Source organism: Pristis pectinata, chromosome 23 (assembly GCF_009764475.1).
Source record: "Pristis pectinata isolate sPriPec2 chromosome 23, sPriPec2.1.pri, whole genome shotgun sequence".
NCBI lineage: Eukaryota > Metazoa > Chordata > Chondrichthyes > Rhinopristiformes > Pristidae > Pristis > Pristis pectinata.
Window position 1 is genome coordinate 8,098,213 of NC_067427.1, and position 24,959 is coordinate 8,123,171.

Here is a 24,959-nt window from a genome sequence, read left to right on the forward strand (position 1 = left end):
AGTAGAGTTCCCCTCCCCCACCCACCATGCCCCCACCTCCTACTTCCCCCCCCCCACCCCCCTCCTGCACACAAGGAGAAAGAAACTTTTGTTTCATTCAAATCCAGAATGCCAAGTTTTCCCAGGGGATTTTCTCCAGCCTAAGAGACTGTATCCCAATGGTGACCAGCTTGCTGGGGATTCTTAGCATTTTTGGGCACCTCATTAAATTCTCCTGTCATGGGCAAGCTGCTGATCGATTGCGAAAGAACTTGGAATATCTACTTTAAAACTGCTGCAACCCTCCACTTTAAGAATCAGTTTATAAAAACAATTCTTTTTCCATTTAGTCCCGTTATAAACATAATGAAACAAACTATTCCTGCCTCGGTCGCTGGAGTTTTCATTCAGTCGCAGTTTATTTTACTCTGTTGTGGAGTTCAATCGAGCATTTAAAGGTACTGTACATTCAAGTGACTCCCAGCATTTCTAAACGGAGTCTGTTATGCTCTGTGGTAATTGGGTCTGTGTAAAGTGATGCTGTGTCTGGAGATTTTACATTCCATTTCTTGTTACCTTGAAATGTAAGTAACAATTCACTTTGTGGGACAGACGAGTTGTTGTTCTTGCTGAGCTTTTTGGGCTCTTTTTACCTGTACTGGGGTGGTTTGAATCACTTTAAGAAAGTGTGAAAGGAAACAAAATTACTTCTCAGGTCTGCTGTGAAAAGCAAGTTGCTATTTAATAAAGTCCTTTTGATCACAAAGGCAAGGTGCCAATTTTGTAGACCAGTAAACCACAAGTAAAGATTTTGATTCAAAAATGCATCTTCCTGCAATACTCTGTTGCTTTATCTTACAACAGGGTCACCGGTTGTGATCCCAAAGTCACACAATGATATTACTAATCATGTTACTTTTACTGACTGTGCCAAGAATGTTACTTCAGCAAACTTACTGGAATTCTTAAATTTGCTATATCTAAGCCAGCAAAAAAAAATCGGGATTTAAATATTAGTGCAGTTCAATTTGATTTGCAATGGTAAGCGTCATGCCTGTTGAAAAAAACAGAAACCTTTGTCCCCTAATTGTTTTCCTTCGAAATTTGACATTTAAAACTCTTTGAGGTATTGAAAGAGACTTCCTTACCAGCTTGACGTTGCCAATATTGTCGTCCTTGGTCTATTAGCTTTCTTGCCTCTTCTGTTTAACTGGACTAAATGCTTCTGTGAAGTGTAGCATCTCACCAGAGGGTCAGTTATCAGAGACGCCTGGCTCTCTCTCCCCCGTGTCAGTCACTGTGCCTTGCTTGTCAAGGGGCTTGGTACTCAGGTAGCAGCTCCAAGGAATAAATGCCAAAAAAATCAGCCTTTTTGTTTAAAAAAAAACAGTATTTTATTCCTTTGCTCTCCTGTCAACTTAGGAGATTTGCGTTGATCATTGGTCCAAAGGATTTACTGCAAAGATTGTTTTTAAAAAGAATGAGTTGAGAGAATTCTTGCAACCTTATTAATGCAGTGAGTTAGCACACTGTCTGCGTTGTGGCTTTGTGCAACATCAGCATGTCAATGATATTAGGAGCTTTCAAGTCCAGCATGTCATCTTCTTGGGTCTGAGTACTTGACTTGAAAAAGGACAACCGACTGCTCCTCTAGATCATTTTGTGATGTATTTACATTCCGAGGAGAGCTTTCAAGTAAGGTAGCAGCACGTAGGCAAGTCTTGTGTAGGACCTCCTTTTCCACTCCCTCTGTTTCAGAGCTGATGTTCAATCTGCACAGAGCCTCCCTCCTCCACCACAGATACCAGTAGGCGGGCTCCAGACGACGCTTCAGTGCAATGATGTCATGGCAGTCAGCTCCAATTAAAGGGATCTGGGCTGCCCCCACAGTTTCTGGCAAGTCCTGTGCCGGAAAACCCTGCCTATTGACAGCAGCTCGGAAATATGCAACCTCCTTCCCATGAAGATGTCAACGGTTTAAAATAGATATACCTCGGCAGAGGGCAGAGCTCCTCCACATTGCATTAACAGCTATGTTAGCAAAGCTCTGTAAAGCTAGGGGAAAGTACTGTCTTACACATGCATTTGTGATTTAACAACTTGTGGAAAGTAACATCAAACATTGAGTGGGATAAAGTTCAGCTAATTTAGATGGTGAATAACCAGATTGTTAATGAGATCTTGTATTATTTAAACTATTTCACACAATAAAATTTTACAGTGCTGATTCTTCCAGCATTTCACATGATCTCTGCACTGTGCTGATAATTTGTAATTTAGACTTGGTGTGCTATAAGATACCATTTTAACATCAGGCAAACTCCACTTCCTGATTATACAGCTAGTAGCAAAACTAAATCGGACGTGCAGAGTATTTGGACTGGATCTATGTCCCTTAAAGCGTAATGGGTTCAGGAGCAGGACATTCAGCCTCTCAAGTTAGCTATACCGGTCTCTTCAATCGCAGCTCAACCCTCCTTCCACTTCAGTCTTCTGCCTTTACTATGGATCTCTTGTTTCCCTTGGTAAAAATCCATTTTGCCCTCGCTGTATGCCATAAACTCTTTGTAAAGTTTGTCTGCTTCAATGTCTCCTTCAAGTCAATTATGCTACCACCCTTACTAATTGGCAAGATGAACTTAAAACATTGTGAGTGGGTCACAGAGAAGAAAGACAGAATGGTGGAAAACTAATGTTTACTCTTATTAATTGCAGTAATTTGCATAAACCAGCAGGTATGTTCATTTCTGGGGGCAACAGATTAAGCTCAGATTAATTAACAGATTAACTTTTTTTTCTATACTTATTTGAAACATTTACATCATGACATTAAATTATGTCTGTGGAGTGTTTTTTTGTTAACCTTGGTAGCTATCACTTTTCTTCCAACACACATCACTTGGTGCACTGAAGTTCATTGCTCCGATCCAGGGAGGTGATGGCTTGGGATTGTGGGATCTGCTGGAGATCAAGCGAGCCTCGGCTCTGGAGTTGTTTGGGCAGATAGCAAAGCCCCGGGAAAGGGGGTCCGAGAGCCCGAGACTGGGTCGGATGTTGTGATAGAAGCTTGATGTTGTGGAACCCGCAATATTGGTAGGACCTTAATTGTTGTCGTTGCAGGTGAAGTCAGCAGAAATTGCAATGCAGGGTGTGGCCCTTGATATTGCGACCTGTACCAATATGACATGAGGAGTTAGCTCCATAATAATGAAATCCCAGGTTACTTTACCAATGAGCTAAGCTGGCATCTTTTTGTCCATTCCAAATTGCATCCCTGCCCCCCCCCCGCCCCCAAACAGTTAACGTTGCTGCCTTGGATCCAGCGTCCTGGGTTTAGTCCTGGTTCAGAGTGCTGTCTGTGAGGAGTTTGCATGCTCTCCTCGTGATCATGAGGTGCTCTAGCTCCCTCCTACTTTGCAAAGGAATGCTGGTAGGTCAGTTGGTGACTGTGAATTGTCCTTTGGTGCTGGGTCACACCCTCAAAAAAAAAGAAAGGATGAATGGATGGGCATGTTGGAATTACAATTGGTTTTTTTTTGCTTGTAGGAGAGAATAAGCTTTAGGAATACCGGGGGAACAAGGGAATGGAGAATAAGATGAGATATTTATTTATTATTCACATGTACATCGAAACACACGGTGAAATACATCTTTTGCGTAGAATGTTCTGGGGGCAGCCCGCAAGTGTCGCCACGCTTCCGGCGCCAACATAGCATGCCCATAGCTCCTAACCTGTATGTCTTTGGAATGTGGGAGGAAACCGGAGCACCGAGAGGAAACCCACGCAGACACAGGGAGAACGTACAAACTCCTTACAGACAGCGGCGGGAATTGAACCCGGGTCGCTGGCGCTGTAATAGCGTTACGCTAACCGCTACACTACCGCACCGCCCCATAAGACTAAAGGTATTGCTCTTGCATGGACCTAATAGGCCGAATAGCCTTAAGTGAGTGGCTTACTAGTTCATGTCAATCACCTTGGTGGATCTGCAGTCACACGTAGGCCAGGTAGGCTAAGTAGTTTCTCTCATGGCGAGCACGACATGGTGGGTCAAAGGGCCTGTTTCTGTGCCGGTTGACTCTTCGATATGTGGGTTTCATAGTCATCATTACCATCTTTTCTTTAATGACTTGAATTTAAATTCCTCAGCCACTGTGACGGGATTTGAACATGTGGCCAAGGTTTTAGTCCAGGTAAATAACTACCGGGCTATCAAAGCCGACCTGTGGGCTGTGCTGTATTATGTTCAACTTTCCGCCTCTCAGCTGTAGGTATGAAGCACGCAATCAGCTCCCCAGCGAGTAAGTCTGAGTCACATTTCAGATCCTGAGAAGAATTTTTTTTGCCATTTCCGTAGAAACAATGAAAACAGAAACAGAATATGTTTGTTGACAACACCAAGTAAATTACGACCTTATATTGCAGAATTCCTCTGAGCAATTTTGGCATTCAGTTACCAACATATTAAAAGGCTGGTCCTCAGCATGTTAATTATGAAATCAAATCCTCATGTAAATGGGACCATGTTTTCACTTTTTTTCAGTTTGAGCAAAGGCCTGGGCAAAGATAGAAAATGATCTGTGGCTCTTCATTACCAGGTGAACTGAGCTCAGGTGGGTTTTTGGTGGAAGCCCCTGTTGTTAGGTAGAAACTCAGATGCAGCTTGAAAAGTTGACAGCAAGCTAAACGGCCAGGAACTGACTGCGATGGACTGGTGGCAGAGCAGAACCTCATGGCCATCCAAATAATATCAGGCAGTAGTGCATGTTTTGCGACCTTTTTGAAACTGTGACCTAGAGGGAGTGATGGTGGGGAGTGAATCATCTCCCACTTCTTGCTCTTGAATGTGGCCTTGTGTATCCAGGCTCTCTTTAACTGTAATGAGGGTCACTGTCTTAATCATTCTTTGAGGTAGCTAGTTCCAAACAATTGCCAATACTCCAACCCCGCCATCCTCTGAGTCTTGACTCTCCTGTCTGTTACTTTAAATCTATTGCTCCTGGCTAGTGAGGGAACAAACTGCTTCCTATCCATTTTATCTTGGTCCCCACACTGAACGTGTTACAGGACAATTCAACTGTTGTTCACACCTTTCATCTCCTGTCAAAGATTGCTGTAGTGCACCTACCTCCATCTGATCGCCCAGTGAGGTTACCACTTGCCTCGCCAATCTCGAGGGTTATCCATCAGCTTTTCTCTAACCTCATGTTGGTTCTTGAGACCTTTTGCACCTTAGCGTGTTACCTGACCAGTCCTCCTGTTCTTCTATCAGTGTTTATCCCTTCTCTGCAAACGGCTATGATTTAGAAGGACATGATTAAGCCAGAGAGGCTGCAGAAGAGATTCAAAAGGATGTTGCCAGGATTGGAGGGCTTGAGGTATAAGGAGAGACTGGACAGGCTGGGGCAAGAACGAAGGAGGCTGACCTTGTAAAGATTTATAAAATTATAAGGGGTATAGATAAGGTGGATGGTCACAATGGTAGGGGAGTCTAAAACTAGAGGGCATAGGGTCAAGGTGAGAGGGGAAAGATTTAAAGGGGACCTGAAGGGCAGGTTTTTCCACACAGAGGGTGGTAGGTATATGGAATTAGCCGCCAGAGGAAGTGGTTAGAGGCAGGTACAATTACGACGTTTAAAAGACATTTGGACAGGTACATAGATAGGAAAGGTTTGGTGGGATATGGCCAAACGCGGACAAGTGGGACTATCTCAGGAAGGCACCTTGGTCAGCTTGGACTGAGTTGGGCTGATGGGTCTGTTTCCGTGCTGTATCTGTGACTGTCATTCCTGGAGGAGTTTGGCTCCCTAGGTTCTGGTGAACTTCTGGGAAATCGCCCAAGTGGACCCTCATTCCATGAGGCAAGGTGGTTGACGGGGAAAGCCGTCACAGTCTAGGAGTCTGGAGCCTCTCGTGTACAGACACTTCCAGCAAGGGATGCGTGGGGGAATATCTATAGGGCAACTGAAACCAACTTTAATGCTCACATTAATATTAGTGTAGAGTGTGGATGGAATCTGGACTCTTTCAGTAGCATAGCTAATTTCCCTGCTAGCATCGATCAAATTGCACATTTTAAGTTTGCAAAAAAAGAAATAATGTTTCGTTATACTGTTGTTCAGCTCAGTTAAATCTCCCATCACTCATCTTAAAGGAAAATCCTTATGCATACTGCATTGTTTTACCTTGTACTAACTACCTCAATGCACTGTGTAATGAATTGATCTGTATGAACGGTGTGCAAGACAAGCTTTTCACTGTACCTGGGTACAAGTGACATTAATAAACCAATTCCAAAATCCCAGTCTATCCAACGTTTCTCATTAACGAAGTTTTGTAGTCCTGGCAACATTCTGGTAAGTCCCCTCTTCACCCCTTCGGCTGCTGTTTCAGAGTAGGGCAAAGGAAGCAGGTGGCAAATCTTGGTCCCATCTACCCTCTCAGCATTGTGTGTACTCTAATAATGCAAGAGGTTGTGGTGAACCCCAGTATCTGGCCATTGTTCACCCTCCCTCAACAGTACTAAACATACTGTCACAATGTTGTCTGTGGGAGAATTGAACAGAGTTCACTGGCTTTAAGGGGTGTGATGGGTGCTACAGAAATGCAAACCTCACCTTGATCCTTTAAGAGCAGCACTCCAATTAGTAAGCAGTCTTTAAATGGTTTCATTCTACAGTAGAAGTATTTAACTATCAGCATCCTGTTACTTCTGTGATGTTGAAGCAGTCTCACAGTACTCTATCTCCAGATGGATATCTGCCAGAAATTGCCTGCAAAACCTCTGCCATTTTGTTTTTTACAGAAGGTTTGCTGCAAAGCTTTTATTGAATTCCCCTCCCCGAGTTGGCTGAGAAGTCTGTAGCCTCTGCACGCAACCTCAACGTCAGGCTGCAATGTCAGCTATGCTTCTTTGAAAGTGGTCCAAATTGGGAGAGCGAAGAGGAGTGGGATAACGGTGTGCATCAGGTGATAGAGACACCAAGGACGACTCCGCACATAAGAGAGAGCAGCTTCAGAAAGCCCTTCATCTCATTTCGAGTGAACCCTTCAGTCATTCCATGTTAACTTGCTTCCCTTCTTCTGTTTTTATACAGTGATATAGCCACAAGCAGCTACAGAAAACGCTGTCTTTTATGTGACTAAGGAGAGCAGTTAGTATTTCATTGTAACATTCATTTCAGCTTAATCAGATCTGTAGTCATTATCTTTTGTATGTAAACAAGTCAGGCTATAATGATTAGAATTCACATAAAGATTCCTTCAGCACTTAGATAATTCCTGTGTACACCATTAAGCTCCTCCTCATACCTAAACCACTCATGTTACTGAAAACTCAGCCAGATTTTGTTTTGTTTCTGTTTGGATAATTTATTAATATTTCCTTGGAGTGGATTGGCAATTGGACTCTTGAGCAAGAGCAGCCAGATTCAAAATCTCACATTACATATACACAGCAGGCAGTTGTGTTCCGCCACACATGTGGATGAGAGGAGGGAATATGGGCCTCGTGCATAGCCTATGTTTGTACCCGTCTCTCTTCCGTATTCCTATCTGGTGTAACTGTACAGCAACTACTGTAATTTAGTTTTACACTTTGCTGTTGAAGCCAGATAATTGCGTCTAGAGTTTTGGAGTATACTGCAGTGAGACCTCCTTTGTTTTGTGCAGTATCTTGACAAATGTATCAAGGTGCACTGTATATAGATCCAAAGAGGTAGGGTTATACTTACAAGGCAGCACTGTTGAGCTATCCACTGCCAAGCTCCAGACCATTCAGTGCTATGCTACAACAAAGCTTGACTCTCCTATCCAATGTGATTCCAGTTTGAACACACACATTGATATAGAGTGAACAGCTTGTCAGCTCTTAAGGATGCACTACATTGGGTTGTTATATGTTCCATATTTTTGATAGCCACCATCAGATATGGAGAAGCTCATAATTTCCATGTGTCTATGTGTGGTCCACATCTGTTACGATTTTATGCAGATGTGAGTTTGGGATGACCATAATCTACATGGAGGTCAAAGCCAGAGACTCCCACGTCAGTCTTCACAATGTGCAATAGACTGTTGTGAGTTCCATTTTAAGTTCCAAGCTTTGTTGATGTTGTTGTTGACGAAAGGACTTCACTGGAGATTGAGAGCCTGGATCAGAAGGTCTTGCTTGACTTCATTGGTCGGTAGGGCCACTAGTGAAGCCTTGATGAATGGGGATGGTGTTCTTCTTCCAAATGCAACTGTACATGAAGGCGATAGACCAGACCTAGTATCAACATCTTCAAAAACCTTAATAATTATACACATGATTAAAGTTTCAGATCAAGGTCTAAGGCCTTTTTGATGATTGCCACTGCTTAGAGTTCATTGACACTGAAAAGCAGAGATATGGCTGTGAATTTATCAAGTTGACCATTATTTGGGTCAGGTGACCACATTAACAATTGAGCTGCCCTTAATGCCCTCCTTATGCATCAGGTGGCTGTACTTCCCTTGCCCATGTGGGGACTGTTCAGTCCCATCTGTGGCTTATGCTGGGAGGTGAAAGAAGCAAAGGAGGTTCTGAAGTTCTTTGTCCTCCTTGGCTGGCTCAGTGTATAGGGTCATGCATCACAAATAGGCCATTTGGCTCACCATGTCCACACTGACCAGTGGGGACCCGTCTGTATTCATCCCATTCAAGTGCTCCTCTTGATACTTCTTGAATACTGTCAGCGAATCAGCTTTCACCACTCTCAGGCGGTGTACTCCAGGTACTCACCACTCTCTGGGTGAAAAAGGTACTCCTTGGATCCCCTCTGAATCTCTTAATCCATACCCTAAATCTGTGTTCTCTAGTTTTATCTACCTCTGATATGGGGGAACATTTCCTGCAGTCTACTCTATCTGTACCCCTTTTGTATACCTCAATCATGTTCCGTCTTATCCTCCTCTGCTCCAGTATTACCTCATAACTAAAACACTCCATCCCAGGCAACACCCTGGTGAGTCTCCTCTGCACCACCTCCGACACCATGACATCTTTCCTATACCTCGGTGACCAGAACCTCACGCAGTACTCTAACTGAGGTCTGATCAAGGTTTTATAAAATTGGATCATAACCTCCCTGCTCTTGTATTCAATGCCCAATTAATGAAAGCCAGCATCCCACATACCTTCTTAACCACATCATCTGCCCCACTGTCACCTACAAGGATCTTTGTACATCACATCTCTAACCCAAAACCACCTCACATCATAGAAACAGGACATTCAGCCTATTGGTCTTGCTGGTGGCACCATACACGGTTCCTCCCACGTGTCTTCACCCTACCCATTCCCTTTCTCATAATCTGGTTTCCTCACAATGCTACTTCATCTCAACCATGCCCTATGGTAGTGAGCCTCCCATTCTCACTCTCCCTGGGTAAAGAAGTTTCCCCTGAGTTCATTAATGATTTTATTTGTGGACTCTAGTTGCAGACTTGCCAATACTTATCTCTCTCTGTGCCCTTTTAACTTTCTATGATCTTAAAGTCATCCATCAACTCCCCTATTAGAGTTAGCATTTGTAGGGAATGGACTACCTGCACTGCATGCTCTGTGTAACTGTAACACAATATTCTCCATTCTGTCTTTATCCTTTCGTACTACCATGATGTACTTCTGTGTGGAATGATCTGTCTGGATGGCACGCAGACAGAAGCTTTTCACCGTATCTCAGTACATGTGACAATATTGGTATTGGTTTACTATTGTCACTTGTACCGAGGTACAGTGAAAAACTTGTCTTGCATACCGATTGTACAGATCAATTCATTACATAGTGCATTGAGGTAGTACAGGGTAAAAACAAAAACAGAATACAGAGTAAGGTGTCACAGCTACAAGGAAGAGCATTGCAGGTTGACAATAAGGTGCAAGGTCACAACAAGGTAGATTGTGAGGTCAAGAGTCCATCTCATTGTATAAGGGAACCGTTCAATAGTCTTATCACCGTGGGGTAGAAGCTGTCCTTGAGCCTGGTGATATGTGCCCTCAGGCTTGTGTATCTTCTGCCTGATGGGAGAGGAGATAAGAGAGAATGTCCTGGGTGGGTGGGGACTTTGATTATGCCGGCTGCTTCGCCAAGGCAGCAAGAGATACAGACAGAGTCCATGGAGGGGAGGCTGGTTTCTGTGATGCGCTGGGTTGTGTCCACAACTCTCTGCAGTTTCTTGCGGTCCCGGGCAGAGCAGTTGCCGTACCAAGCCGTGATGCATCCAGATGGGATGCTTTCTATGGTGCATCGATAAAAGTTGTTGAGTGTCAAAGGGGACATGCCAAATTTCTTTAGCCTCCTGAGGAAGTAGAGGCGCTGGTGAGCTTTCTTGGCCTTGGCGTCTATGTGGTTGGACCAGGACAAGCTGTTGGTGATGTTCACTCCTAGGAACTTGAAGCTCTCAACCCTCTCAACCTCAGCACCATTGATGTAGACAGGTGCATTTTACACTGCCCCCTTTCCTGAAGTCAATGACCAGCTCTTTTGTTTTGCTGACATTAATAAACTAATAACCAACTACCAAGGCACAGGAGCGATTCACAAGAATGATACCAGGAGAGAAAGTTTGCCGATCTATTCTGGTCGATATACCTATCTTTCCCTGTCTGCATCAAATTCCAGTGCTGATCCCATTCTTGTGAATGTTCCTTGAACTTTCCCACTGTCGCTATATTCAACTTGTAACTCTTTTCCCAACTTTCAGCTCTCTCATTCTCTCTGTCGCTAACTTGGTGCTTTTCCCACCTCTTAAATAGCCTTGCCTCACTCTGACTTACCTTTCCCATCGACATACCGTGGTCAGTTTTATCTGTCCCAGAAGTCCCATTTCTCATTCTTGACGTCACCAGTCTGTCTCCTGGACTGAATCTCACACTTGTTTTTATTTGCTCTTTCATAAACAGCATTTTTATCTCTGCTGCTGAATTTTTCGTCTTTAACTGGGAAGTTTCATCATGCCTGCTTCCTGGATTCTGTGGGATGGAAACTAGACCCTTGGCACCAATACCAAAACCGGAATACAATACTGACTGCTCATTATGCTTCACTTCTGAAATGTTCTTCGAAGGAACCAGGTTTCAGAAACAACGCTGTTATTTTGTGTGTTTTCTCACACCTGACAATGACTTTCCACCTTGCCAAGCACAAGGAGTTGGATAGAATTTACAGGCCATTCAACCCATCTGGTTCATGCTAGCTAATACTCCATGGATTCTTCCTCGTAGTACAATAGAAGCTCATTGGAGCCGTTGCAGGGTTGTTATCAACAAACAAGATGCTGGAGGGATTTAAGCGGGTCAGGCAGCATCTGTGGAAGGACGTGGACTGTGGATGTTTAGGGTCGGGACCCTTCATTTGGACTGAAAGATAGAGGAGGGACAACCAGTATGAAATGGGGCAGTGGAGGGCAAGAGCTGGCAGGCGATAGGTGGATCCAGGTGAGGAGGGTGGTGGGCAGATGGAGGAGGGGAGATTGGGAGGCAATAGGTGGAGGCAGCAAAGGGCCGCAGATGATGGAATCTGATAGGACAGGAAGGTGGAGCGTGGAACCAAATAAGGGAGGTGGGGAGGGGACTCAGTGGGAGGAGTGTGTGGGGTCGATGGGCAGACGGAGTAGGTCAAGGAGGGGAAAGAAACAGGGTGATGGGGATTGGGGTGAGTGAGGAGGAACCAGGCAGATCAGGAGGAGAGAGAAGAGGGACAGAGGGGGAGCAGTTTACCTGAAATTGGAGAATCCAATGTTCATGCCGTCAAATTGTAGACTACCCAGGCGGCATATGAAGTGCTGCTCCCCTCATTCTGTTATCACAGGACAGCTATGAGACAAAGTAATGCAGGGAGCAAAATGTCCCTTCCTAGTGCCCCTGCCTATGTAGTTGCCGAGGGGACTGATGTTAATAAGCTGCCCGGCGCGCTGCCCTGAGAATCCTTGTGAGCTCATTGATACCGAGATGAATCATAGGATGAACCCTGGTGTGTGTGACCCCACTCTTCCAGAGGTTATAAAGGGAGGCTTTAATTACACTGAACTTAAAATCACCAAATGCTGGAAATGGTCAGCAGGTCAGGCAGCACCTGTGGAGTGAGAAACGGAATTAATGCTTCAGGACAATGAATTTTTGTCAGAGCACTTCTGTTTTTTTTTCAGATTTCCAGCATCTGCAGTTCTGTCTTTGCTTTTGAATAACATTGAAGTCACTTAGTTAATTTAAAAAAAAGCGGTTACAATTCACTAGTTGCTGCAGATCTACTGGTGATAACACTCGTCCAATAGCCCCGGCTCTTTAAAAGGAGTGGCTCATGATATAGGAGTTTGTGGGGTGATGGGATGGGGTGTACCTTAACAAGTATGAACATGAAGAACTTTAATTTAAAAGGTTGGGAATTGCTGCATTACATACTGGACTGGAGCCTTGTGCTCTTTAACTGCTGGACCCTTATACTCTGGAAGCCACTCTGGTACTAACTCAATGTAACTGCACTGTGTAATGAACTGACCTGTAGGATTGGTATGCAGGGCAAGTTTTTCACTGTACCTCGGTACAAGTGACAATAATAAACCAATACCAATTTTTAAAAAATTACCACCACGAATTTTAATGGCCTGGATTGTCCAGTCGGTAGTGAAGTTCTGCTGATTTTGAAGAATCGAGGGCTTAAAGATTGAGCTGTCTCTACAATTTGGATTTCACCTTCCCCAATGTCTAGAGAATTCCAGGGATCCAGCGATAGTGATCCTTTCAGGCAGGCTGAGCAGCCAATCACCTCATAGATCACTGACAGACAACAGTGGAGACACACGAGACCACAGGTGCAGGAATCTGGAGCAGCAAACAATCTGCTGGAGGAACTCAGCGGGTCGAGCAGCATCTGTGGTGGGGAAGGAAGTGTCGGTGTTTCGACCTGAAACGTTGACAGTTCCTTTCCTTCCACAGATGCTGCTCAACCTGCCGAGTTCCTCCAGCAGATTGTTTGCTGCTGACAGACAACAAGCCAGGAAGAAAAAGGCCTAATTTTACACTTTGCAGAGGTAAAATAATATTAGGAAGTATGTCAGATTATGATGAAAACTGAAAATGCATTCTCCACGTGCCCAGATGAATGCAGCCCCAACAATATTTAAGGTGCTTGACATCATCCAAGACAGAATAGCCCTTGACTGGCATTCCGTCTTCCTCATTAAACATACATTATCTTCCCTGCCAGTGGACCGTGGCTGCAATGTCTACCATCTGCAAAATGCACTGCAGTTACTCACCTAAGCTACTTTACGACATCTCCCCTACCATCAAGAATAACAAGAGCGCAGGGTATAGAGAAACTTTACCAGCTGCAGGTTCCTTTCCAAATCGCACACACCATCCAGATTTGGGAATCAATCAACAGTCCTTCATCACTACTGAGTCTAAATCCAGCAGCGCTGTGAATTGCCTTCATCAAACATATGATGGATTTTTGAGGTTGTAACTAGCAGTACAGACAAGGAGGGGGGCGCAGATGATGTGATGTATTTGGATTTTCAGAAGGCCTGTGATAAGGTGCCTCATAAGAATGCATGCTGTTGGGTGCATCATTTTGCCACGGGCTGGCGGATTGGTTACCTGGACAGAAAACGAGCAGGAACACGCAAGTCATTTTTGAGTCGAGGGAACTGCAGGCTGCAGCCAAGACTGGTGCCAGGTTCTTTGCACAACACAATCAATAACTTGAGTGAGGGAATCAAATACAATATCTCCAGAATTACTGATGGTAGAAAACTGGGTGGCACCATCTGACTCTGCAGTGAAGATTCAGGAGAATATGGACAGGTTAGGTGAATGGGTAACGACAGAGTGGATGGAATATGGTGCGGAAACATGAGGTCATTCAGTTTGTTTAAAAAAAGTGAGGTATTTTATAAAATGTGGGAGATTGAAATATGTCAGAGGGATCTAGGTTAGAGGCTCCTTCAACACAAATTACTGAAAATTAACATGCAGGTACAGTAGGCAATTAGGAAGGCAAACAGTATGTTGGCCTTTAATGCAAGGAGAGTTAAACACAAGAGCAGAGATGCCACATTCTAAATTATATAAAGACCATAAGACAAAGGAGCAGAAGTCAGCCATTTGGCCCATCGAGTCTGCTCCGCCATTCCATCAGGAGCTGATCCGTTTCTACAAATCCTGCATTAATTTCATGGTTTATTTTCCCCAGATTCTCATCAAATCCGCCCAGTTTCTACCACTCCCCTAAACAACCACAGACAACTTGCAATGGCCAATTAACCTACTGATCTGCATGTCTGGGATGTGAGAGGAAACCATTGCCCCCGAGGGAAGTCAAAGTCGAGTTTATTGTCACATGCACAAGTACATGTATGCACAGGTGCAATGAAAAACTTGCAGCAGTATCACAGGCACAGAGCGTTAAATGCACAACGTTCACAAGTAAAACATAAATTAACAACCTAAATTATTATCCAAGAAAATACACAATTAGAACAAAAAAAACACACAGTCCATCTTAGAGCAAGGTGGTCATAGTGTTGCTATACTGAGGTAGTGATTAGAGTCGTGCAGGTTGGTTCGAGAAGCAAATGGTTGAAGGGAAGTCACTGTTCCTGAACCTAGTGGTGTGGGGACTTCAAGCTTCTGATCCTCCTGCCTGATGGTATTGGTATTGGTTTATTATTGTCACTTGTACCGAGGTACAGTGAAAAGCTTGTCTTACAAACCGATTGTACAGGTCAATTCATTACACAGTGCAGTTACATTGAGTCAGTACAAAGTGCATTGATGTAGTACAGGTAAAAATAATAACAGTACAAAGTGTCACAGCTACAGAGGAAGTGCAGTGCAATAAGGTGCAAGGTCACAACAAGGTAGATCGTGAGCTCATAGTCCATCTCATTATATAAGGGAATCGTTCAATAGTCTTATCACAGTGGGGTAGAAGCTGTCCTTAAGTCTGGTGGTACGTGGCCTCAGGCACCTGTCTCTTCTACCCGATGGAAGAGGAGAGAAGAGAGAATAACCCGGGTGGGTGGGGTCTTTGATTATGCTGGCTGCTACACCAAGGCAGTGAGAGGTAAAGACAGAGTCCAAGGAGGGGAGACTGGTGTCCGTGATGCACTGGGCTGTGTCCACAACTCTCTGCAGCTTCTTGTGGTCCTGGGCAGAGCAGTTGCCGTACCAAGCCGTGATACATCCAGATAGGATGCTTTCTATGGTGCATCGGTAAAAGTTGGTGAGAATCAAAGGGGACAAACCAAATTTCTTTAGCCTCCTGAGAAAGTAGAGGCGCGTAGCTGTGAGAAGCGGGTATGGTGGGGATCTTTGATGATGAATATTGCCTTCTTGAGGCAGTGCTTCATGTAGATGCTACCGATGGAAACCCAGGTGGTCACAGACAGCACCCAGGGTCAAGATTGAACCCGGATCATTGGAGCAGAGAGGCTGCAGCTCTACCAGTGCGCCGCCTCTCATACAGTGATTCATCATCCCTGAATTAAGGCTGGGTAACGAATGCTGGCACTGGCATTGATTAAACATCTCCCATGAAATGAATAAGTAAAAACACTGAAGCCCTAGAATAGAAGTACAGCTAAGTGCAGGCAAGAAAGGAACAGGAAGCGTCAGAAGAATTGATTAATTTCACGATACCAACACTTTGCATCAACTATTTCCCGAAGGTACTGTTTTTATGCATTGGAGCCATTTAGTGATTTTGTTTATTCTGACTGATAATAACCCAGACCACACAGCCACACACAAAGTTATTATTCTCTAAGGGTTTCCTTCTCCTGCCTCGACTGACAGCCATCTGTGGTTTAACTTGGTGCTATGAGAAAAATAAATTCTTTTTAATCTCTTTCTGGTTTGTAAGACTGCTCCACTGTACCGGGTCCAGCAGTTTTGGCCTAGGTCTCGTGGCCACCTGGTTGAAGCATTCCATTTTTATTATCTCTGTCTTCACATTAAAAAATCCATGCAAAGTATCAGCTCATTGTGTCTCTGTGGTTGAAAGGTAACAACCCAGTCTAGTCCCACCTTCCAATGTTGTGTCTGGCTCTTTGACTACACACCCAAATAGTAATAATGTTCTCCATGCTGTACGTATGCCAGTGTGGTATGATTATGCCCTTGCTTTCATGAACCGTGTCTTCTGCTGGGCATATTGCTCACAGATAATTGGCACTCGATCTACCTGATTCTAATCGGCTGCCTCTAATTTGCTGCATGTGAATCCAGTGCTGGGAAGCAGTCAAAAGGCAGTTTGTACATCAATCTGATGTTAGTTCATTTTATTGATGAACTTACGGCCAGTGACACAGTAGCCATTCATAGATGTAAGAGTTAGTGTACTTGGAGTAGCTAATACTTTGTGTGTTTCAGGGCTTGGTTTCTATATTTTAAATTCTGCCATTGTGAATTTCAAATCATTTTTGTTGTTACTCTTTTACTTTCTTTCTGTCTTCAATTGAGGAAATAGTCAGAGATTTCTAACCAAATGAAGTTTGGAATTCTGATTCCACTTCTATCCTTGTGTTGGGAGATCATAGAGCAGGTTTGCAATATGAACCTTTGCAAAACAAAGTGACGTTTGGTTTGCTGTGTATGCACAGTAGCAGTGGATTTGCTTTGCATTTCCTAACACTTTATTCCTGGGGGAGTGGCGAGCGGGCAGGGAGAGGCTGGAGAGGGAAAGTGCAGTTTGTGGGCACTCCAGATAACACTTGGTAAGTATGCTAGACACGACTTCCAAGCCTCACTGCCCATCTCCCTGGTGAACACAACTTTGAGTTTAAGTCAAACTACAACATTGCATCTTTACATAACTCAAAAGCAAAGAATAGAATTTCCGTTGCCTTTTGCGCCAGCTGTGGCTTCCTGAGCAGCACTCTCGCCTTTGAGTCAGAAGGTTGTGGGCTCAAGTTCCACCCCAGAAGCTTTGAGCACAGATGCCTCAATTGACACTGCCATCCAGGACTGACAGATGCTGCACTGTTGGAGGACTATCAGAGGAGATGTGAACCCAAGGCTCGCAGGTGGATATGGAAATTTCCTGGCTGTACTTTGAAGAAGGGCAATGGAATTCTCTCTGATATCCTCAATCAACATTGCTGAAAGATTGAATTATTTGGGAATTATCACAGTGGGATCTTGCTGTGTACAAGGTGGCCATTGTCAACCCTACGTTACAACAATGACTATACTGGAAATATTTCAACAGTCTGAAAGTGATTTGAAACTTCCTGGGGATGTCAAAGTTGCAACATAAACATGTGAATTTTGATTGCCAGAAGAGTCTTGTGTGTTATTATGTAGTTATAATAAAGAACTACAGTTCCCAGTAGGCAATGCAAGGGGTCACATGGAGGAACAGGAAGTGGCTGTAAAAAGAGAGGGAAAGCAAGCCATTTGGTGTTGGTTGATAAAGATGTTCAGATGTTAAACCCACATAAAGTTTGTCTCTTGATGAAGAGCAAACAACATCTAGTACATCAGAATATCATCTCCATGGATGTATTGGGTTAGCCCTTGAGTCACCAACATGTGATCAATGGGATTCTGATGCAATTTCATCTCACATTCCTCGTGCTAACTAGTGTCACCTTGTAGATAAAGTGAGGGATTGAAATGACACAAGAAGAGCAAAGAGTTGGCCATAGGTCAGTTTAAACTGGGCTCTCAAGTAGAAGGTAACATTGGAGTGGGCATTAGAAAGGTGGATGTCCATTCCAAGTTCTTCATCGCCTATGAAAGAAGTGATAGTTTGTCTTTGTATTTCAGGTTACTTATTTATTCGATGATTTTTGGTTTCCAGTAATTTTAATTTCCAGATGTGTGGAAATGTTTCTGGAAGCACACAGCTAAGCAAATGATTCTTTGAGTATTTAAAGCAGAAAAATGTTGATGGGAAATACATCAGGGGACTAGATAGATGAAATAATGAGATGTGGATGGAGAGCAGTTAAAGGTAACTCCGGTTTTTGCCCTAGTATGCATTAAAACTCTCAAACCTTGAAGGTTGTTGGTTGAATATTACTGTACTCAGCTTGATTTGTTGTAGATTTTCCTGTTACTGGCTTAGCTGAATTACTGCTGTATAATCAAGCACCTTTGGATATTTTATATTAAAGATGCTCTACAAATGCACCTTGTTAGTACATATTTGTGCTGCAGCTTAACAGATGACAGAAACAAGCTCAGCATTGAATCACAGAGCTCATAGAATTATGGAACAGTAATGGCACAGAAGGAGGTCAATCAGCTCACCATGTCAGTGGCAGAGTGTGGATCAATCAGTCCTATTCTCCGGCTCTTTCCCAATAGCCCTGAAAATTATTTTCCCTCCTGTCCGATTCCCTCCTGAAAGCTCTTGTTTCTCTTTCCACCCTCTTGCACACACAGATTTCCAAAGCATAAGCAGTATCTGTTGCTCTCTGGTCCTTAACTCATTTGCTAACGGGCACAGCTTCCCTCCACTTATCCTTTTAAATGTTCCACAAATGTCATACAGTCTGAGAGTACAGAAACAGGCCATTCAGCCCATTGAGTCTGTACCAACCATCAACCACCCATATACACTAAACCTGCACCAATCCCATTTTACTCTCCCCACATTCTCATCAACTCTCTCCCAGATTCTACTCCACCACTCATCTACACAGTTGGGGGAATTCACAGTGGCCAATTAACCTACAAACCTGCACGTCTTTGGGATGTGGAAGGAAACCGGAGCATCCGGAGGAAACCCATGGGGTCACAGGGAGAACGCGCAAGCTCAACACAGACAGCATCCGAGGTCAGGATTGAACCTGGGTCACTGGAGTTGTGAGGCAGCAGCTCTGCCAGCTGTGCCACTGTGCTGTCCATATTTTAGTGTAACCTCTGTCCTAAGACAAACAGATGGCCAAAAATGTAACAATTGATTATGATATTAAGATAAGGAGCAGAATTAGGCCATTCAGCCCATCGAATCTGCTCCACCATTCAATCATGGATGATTTTTTTTCTTAACCCCATTCGCCTACCTTCTCTCCGTAACCGGTAACCCCCAGTCAAGAACAAACCAATCAAGAATTGGTTCTTGCCAATCAAGAACCTATCAATCTCTGCTTTAAATACACCCAATGACTTTATTAGGAAATAAACACTTGTATTTATGTAGCATTTATGGTATCCTTCAGGTGATTCAATCTGCTTTACAGCTTTCTGAAGCCTGTTGCAGCAGAGTGGAATTGTAATGTTTAGTTAATGACAAAGCGTGTTTGGAGTAACACTATACTCAAGTTGCTGGTGTGTTTGGAAAAGCAGCTGGACTCCTCGACAGTTTTTAAATCATCTGGGAGATTTTGTTACTCCTTCAACACAAGACCCAGAAAGTTTTGACTAAATTTTGAAATACGTGCAGTTAATTACTCAGGAGGTTGCTGCTAGAAATGCCACAGGTCAATTGCTAATGACTTAATTATCTTCTCCTGATGTTAAGACCTCCCCTGCAGAACAGTAGCAGGAACTTTTTTTAAACCCTTGGTCGCCTTTTGTTGAGAACAAACTTAGTGAAGACGAGATGCACCCTTTATTACGAGTTGCTAAATAATGTGCAAACTTAAGAATCTACAGTTTAAACATATAATTAAAAACAAGGGTGTTTATAAATAATCTATTTTGTTGAAGGATTCTATCTGACTGTCTTCATGGTCAACTTAACGTGGTATTTTCCATGTAATTATCTGCCGTAGTTGCTCTGATAATTTGTCTTGTCTACCTTTGCTTGTCACAGAATTGGCATCATTCCAGTAATATTCCTGAAAGCAAGGCTCATTGACTCGATCTGCCTTCAACGCACCAAGTGCTGGAGGCTGCGTAGATAATCCCTGCCACATGAGAGCGACTGCAAAGCCGGGATCCCATCAATGAGCTCGGACGATGCCGCAAATCAAATCAATCAGGAGGCTGAGACTGAAAGAGGAAATAAATATGTAGATTAGAACTTTGGTAGCCCCGCAGCATAGATTGCAATTTTCTGCTTAAAGTTCTTGACAATATTTCCTTCTCCTGACAGCCTAGTGACTAAGTGATAGTCTTGTATCCAGCAGCCGAGACTAAGGTTCAAATCCCAATTTGGTAGTTGAGGAATTTTAAATTCAAGTAATTAAATAAATCCTGAATAATGACCTAAAATCACTAATGGCGACTGTGATACTGCCCGACTGTTGGGTTAAATCCACGTGCTTCACTACTGTCCATCAGGAAAGGAAAACCTTATCAACTCCACTCATGGGGTGGATCCCATGTAGGTCAAACCTTACCTGGTCTGACCTACATGTGATCCACCCCATGTGTGTAGTTGATTCCTGACTAACCCCTGCATAAGTCTGGGGGCAACTGAGGATGGACAGTAAATGCTGGCATTGCCAGCAGCATCTGCATGTTGTGATAGAATAAAACCTCTCCACTGCTGTGAATCTCAATACAAAAGTTTCATTTTTAATTCCATCAATAATTGGCTCTGCAACAGAGATGCTTTTCAGGTGCTTGTACTGTCCATAAATGACTAAGATCTCTTTATTAGTCACATGTACATGGAAACACACAGTGAAATACATCTTTTGCATACAGTGTTCTGGGGGCAGCCCACGAAGTGTCGCCAACATAGTATGCCCACAACTCCTAACCTGTACGTCTTTGGAATGTGGGAGGAAACCAGAGCATCCGGAGGAAACCCACACAGACACGGGGAGAATGTACAAACTCCTTACAGACAGCGGCCAGAATTGAACTCGTGTCGCTGGCGCTGTAATAGCGTTATGCTAACCACTACACTACCCTGCCTGCCCGGTACTCATGACGATATTGCAGCAGATTTCTCCAGAGATACTTGGCAGTCTGTCTTGTTATTTGGTGTGAGAACAAAGTTAATTTGCAAACATAGGCTGAGGTTCAAGTTATTGTATGAAGGTTACAGTTGGTGCTGTGTACCTCCTGGCAAGGGGCAATGCAGCATTTGTGGTATGAGTGTTTCTGTGAAGAACCCAGGAGCTGTTGATTTCAGTGCAACAGGGGCAGCTGGGAGTGTAACTTTATCCTGTCAACAGGGGATTATACTCAATGTTAGTTCACAGTGTGAATTTGCAGCAAGACAACATTAATCCAGTTGGTGCCTACTGATTAACAACCACCTTGATGTCTTTCAGCATTAGTACATAGTTCTCATTGACCAAACATTTTTGGAAGCAGAGGTGTTTGAGAAGGTCTTAGGCACATGAATGTGCAGAGAATGGAGGGATACAGACCATGTGCAGGCAGAAGGGATTAGTTTAATTAGGCGTCATTAGTTTAACTAGTTCGGCACAACATTGTGGGCTGAAGGGCCTGTTCCTGTGTTGTACTGCTCTGTGTTCTGAACTAAAAATCTTGGTCTTGAGTCTTGGCAGCTGGGAACTTGGGAGACAATATTATGCATAAACTTTTAATATTTCTGGGGTACAATTTTATAAAATCATAGGGTTACATTGGATATATGATCCTTTGGCCCAATTAGTGCATGCTCTGCTCAAATCCCCTCCTGGCTTTCCTTATCTAAATCTAACAGCGTAGCCCTCTATTCCTTTCTCCTTCATGTGCTTGTCCAGCCTCCCCTTAAACACATTTATATCATTTGCTTCGGTCACTACCTGTGAGAGCAAGTTCCACATTCACATTGGGTGAAGTATTTTTTTGACTTCCCAAATGGATTTTTTGGCGAACGTCTTGAATTGACAGCCTCTGGTTTTGCTTATCTCACAAGTGGATCGACTGTCTGCAACCACTCTGTCAGCATCTCTCAGACTTCAGCCGCCTTTTCTCAGGAGAAAAGAGACCCAGTCTGTTGATCCTTTCCTGATATACAAATCCTTGCATTTTGGGTGACGTGCTTGTTAACCATCTCCGTACCTTCTCCAGTGCCCCTATTCCTGCTGTAATGTAGCAACCAGGTCTGCACACAGTGCTGTGTGTGGTTTAGCTACGGTTTGATACAGGTTCAATATAACTCCACTACTTATTGTGCTGCCCCTCTGGTAATCAAACCTAGAGCTTGGTTTGCATTTTTCTTAATATAATTTGGATGGGTTTGTACTCAGGGGCCCCCACCTACACTTGCATCTTCCAAGTAATAAGCAAGCTCTCTGTTCTTCCCAAGTATTTATCTGTATTGAACTTTATTTTTTCCAATTATTTGTCATTCTGCCTCCTTCCCCTCCCCCCATTTGCCCCTCCCCATTTGCCCCTCCCCACCTTCATCCCCCCCTTTATCCCCGCCCTTCGTGCCTCCCCCCTTCGCCCCTCTGTCCTCTCACCCCTCCCTCCCCCACCCTTAGCCCCCCCTTGGCCCCTCCCCCTTTCCCCCCTTCCAAACCCAAATTTAGAAATTGAATGTTTTGGTTCCAAAGTCAAAATGTTCATGTAAATTCCGAACAGACGTGTTCCCAGCATGGATTCTTACAGAACATCACCATCATTGTTCTTCATTGCAAGAACTTTGCTCCCATTCTGCTTTAGAATGGGCAGTAGAATTTTGCAGTCATCTTCCTGCTGCACAGAAATTTTTCTGATTTCATGCTCGAATGTGGAGTTTGTTACAATGGTAGTAATGTATTTGGTGTTTAAGTTATGTTTATTGATGTCATGCACTTGTCCAGACTTTAGTGCTGTACCAATGCCAGAACTGTCAATATTCATTGTTGTTTCACCATGAAACTCGCAGCAGAACCTCCCAACAGAATCAGCAAAAATCAGTGCATTGACAAGAATCAGAATCCAATTTATTATCACTGAACTTATAAGATGTGAAATTTGTTGTTTTGTGGCAGCAGTACAGTGCAAAGACATAAAATTACTATAAATTACAAAAATAAATTAAATAGTGCAAAACACAATAACGAGGTAGTGTTCATGGATTCATGGACAGTTCAGAAATATGATGGCAGAGGGGAAGAAGCTGTTTCTGAATCATTGAGTGTGGGTCTTCTGGCTCCTGTACCACCTCCCCGATGGTAGTCATGAGAAGAAGACATGTCCTGGATGATGAGGGTCCTTAGTGATGGATGCTGCCTTCTTGAGGTACTGCCTCTTGAAGGTGTCCTCGATGGTGGGGAGGGTTGTGCCCATGATGGAGCTGGCTGAGCCTACTAAGAGAATCACCCTTATTTGAAAGTATCCTGAAAATGCTACCCCTTGTTTCACAAGCTTAAAATATACAGCCATGTTAATTGCTGAACAACCTCCCGGTACATAACATAATTTCATAAATGTGGATTTTCAGAGACAATTATTTCAAAATTCTGTGCATTTTACAAATATCACATTTTGTTTTTAAAAGAATTTTTGTTATTTCTACCTTAATCTCACATTTGCCCCAAGCTATATCTCTGTAATGCTTAAACCATTCGCTCAAACAGGACTTTCTTTGTTTCCGTATTTTCCATCCATAAGAAACCTTCAATCTGATTGGCTGCTCACACTGCCAGATGATATCACTGGATGCCAGGGGTTGCAAGGTCAGAAATCAGGTAACAGCTGATATTTAGGAAATGTGAGATTAATGCCACAATGGTCACAAAACTGTTGTAGGTAAACTTTCATTGCAGGAAGCATTGCCTTCCCACTGAGAACCAAATTTGGGGCTTTTATGGCCTTTTTTTCCTCCCTGATCATTAAACCCTTCATGCATTTCCATTTCATCATATTGCTGCAGTATCATTGCCAGACGATGTTAGTGTCTTGCCAAGATGGTTTAGTCCTTTCGAAGGGAGTGATAACTCTACAAACTTGTGGCTCTGAAACAAACAGAACATATTTGCAGATGTGCCAGTCTGTGCCATCAGTGAATGAAAGAGTTCTTTGTGAGGTTAATTGAAGCCTTATGAAATGAGTGCCACAAGAACTTGTTCCCACGTCTTGCAAATTAATAGGAAATACCGAATTGAGCAGTGACGCTCTTTATAAGAGGAGCTTCCATTTTAATGATGTAACAAAAAAATGAAAGCAAGAAACATTTGTCCAAGCACAGTGTGTTATAAATTTTTTTGATTGCTGCTACAGGGAATACATTGGGTACAATTCCCATGTTTTAAGCGGTTAAGTTTCACAGTTCGTCAAAGTCGAGTTTATTGTCATGTGTACAAGTACACGTATGCACAGGTGCAATGGAAAACTTGCAGCAGCATCACAGGCACATAGCATCAGATAAGCAGCATTCACAAGAAAACCATAAATTCTACACAATTTATTGAACATAATTAGAACAAAAAAAAAGTCCATTCATGCAGAATAGTCCCAGGAAGCACTGGGAACCAGCATTTTGCTTGAAGTATAAAATACGGGGAGTATATATTGCCACAAGGTTATCCTTAGGAGGAAGAAATGCAGGGAAATGCAAGACAATCTAGTGGTTAAGTTTGAGGGCTGGAATGTTGATCTGGAGTCAGGAGTTCGAATCCCGTAACAGCAATGAGGGAATTTAAATTCTGATGTTATTTGCAAGAACGACAATCCCTCTTAGTTCCTTCATCACCGCCGCCTTTGTTCTCATGATGAGGCCTTCCACGCCAGGACATCTGAGGTGTCCTCCTCTGTCAGAAAACGGGTTATTTCGTCCACTGCTATCGACGGAGCCCTCACCCACATCCCTTCCATTTCCCGTATGTCTGCCCTCGCCCCATCCCCCTCCCAGGCATAACAGGGGCAGAGTTCCCCTTGTCCTCACCTACCACCCCCACCACCTGACGCATCCAACGTATCATTCTCTGCGACTTCCGCCACCTCCAATGGAATCCCACCACCAGGCACATCTTCCTCTCCCCTCCCCTCCCCTCCCCTCCCCTCCCCTCCCCTCCCCTCCCCTCCCCTCCACTTACTGCAGGGATCGCACTCCCAGTGACACTCCTGTCTGCTCGTCCCTCCCCACCGATCCCCCTCCAGGCACTT

At 43.7% G+C, this 24,959-nt stretch overlaps 2 protein-coding genes across 4 annotated transcripts in view; one reads left to right on the forward strand and one right to left on the reverse strand.

The window, feature by feature from the left end:
- angptl2b (angiopoietin-like 2b) overlaps positions 1–1,774 on the reverse strand; it is a 49,809-nt gene extending 48,035 nt beyond the window's left edge. Inside the window, exon 1 of the mRNA XM_052037423.1 lies at positions 1,128–1,774. The gene's annotated coding sequence lies outside the window, so the exon portion shown is untranslated. The remainder of the gene's footprint in view (positions 1–1,127) is intronic.
- LOC127582257 (ras-specific guanine nucleotide-releasing factor RalGPS1-like) overlaps positions 1–24,959 on the forward strand; it is a 636,204-nt gene that overhangs the window by 330,411 nt on the left and 280,834 nt on the right. The gene's annotated exons all lie outside the window — the stretch shown is intronic.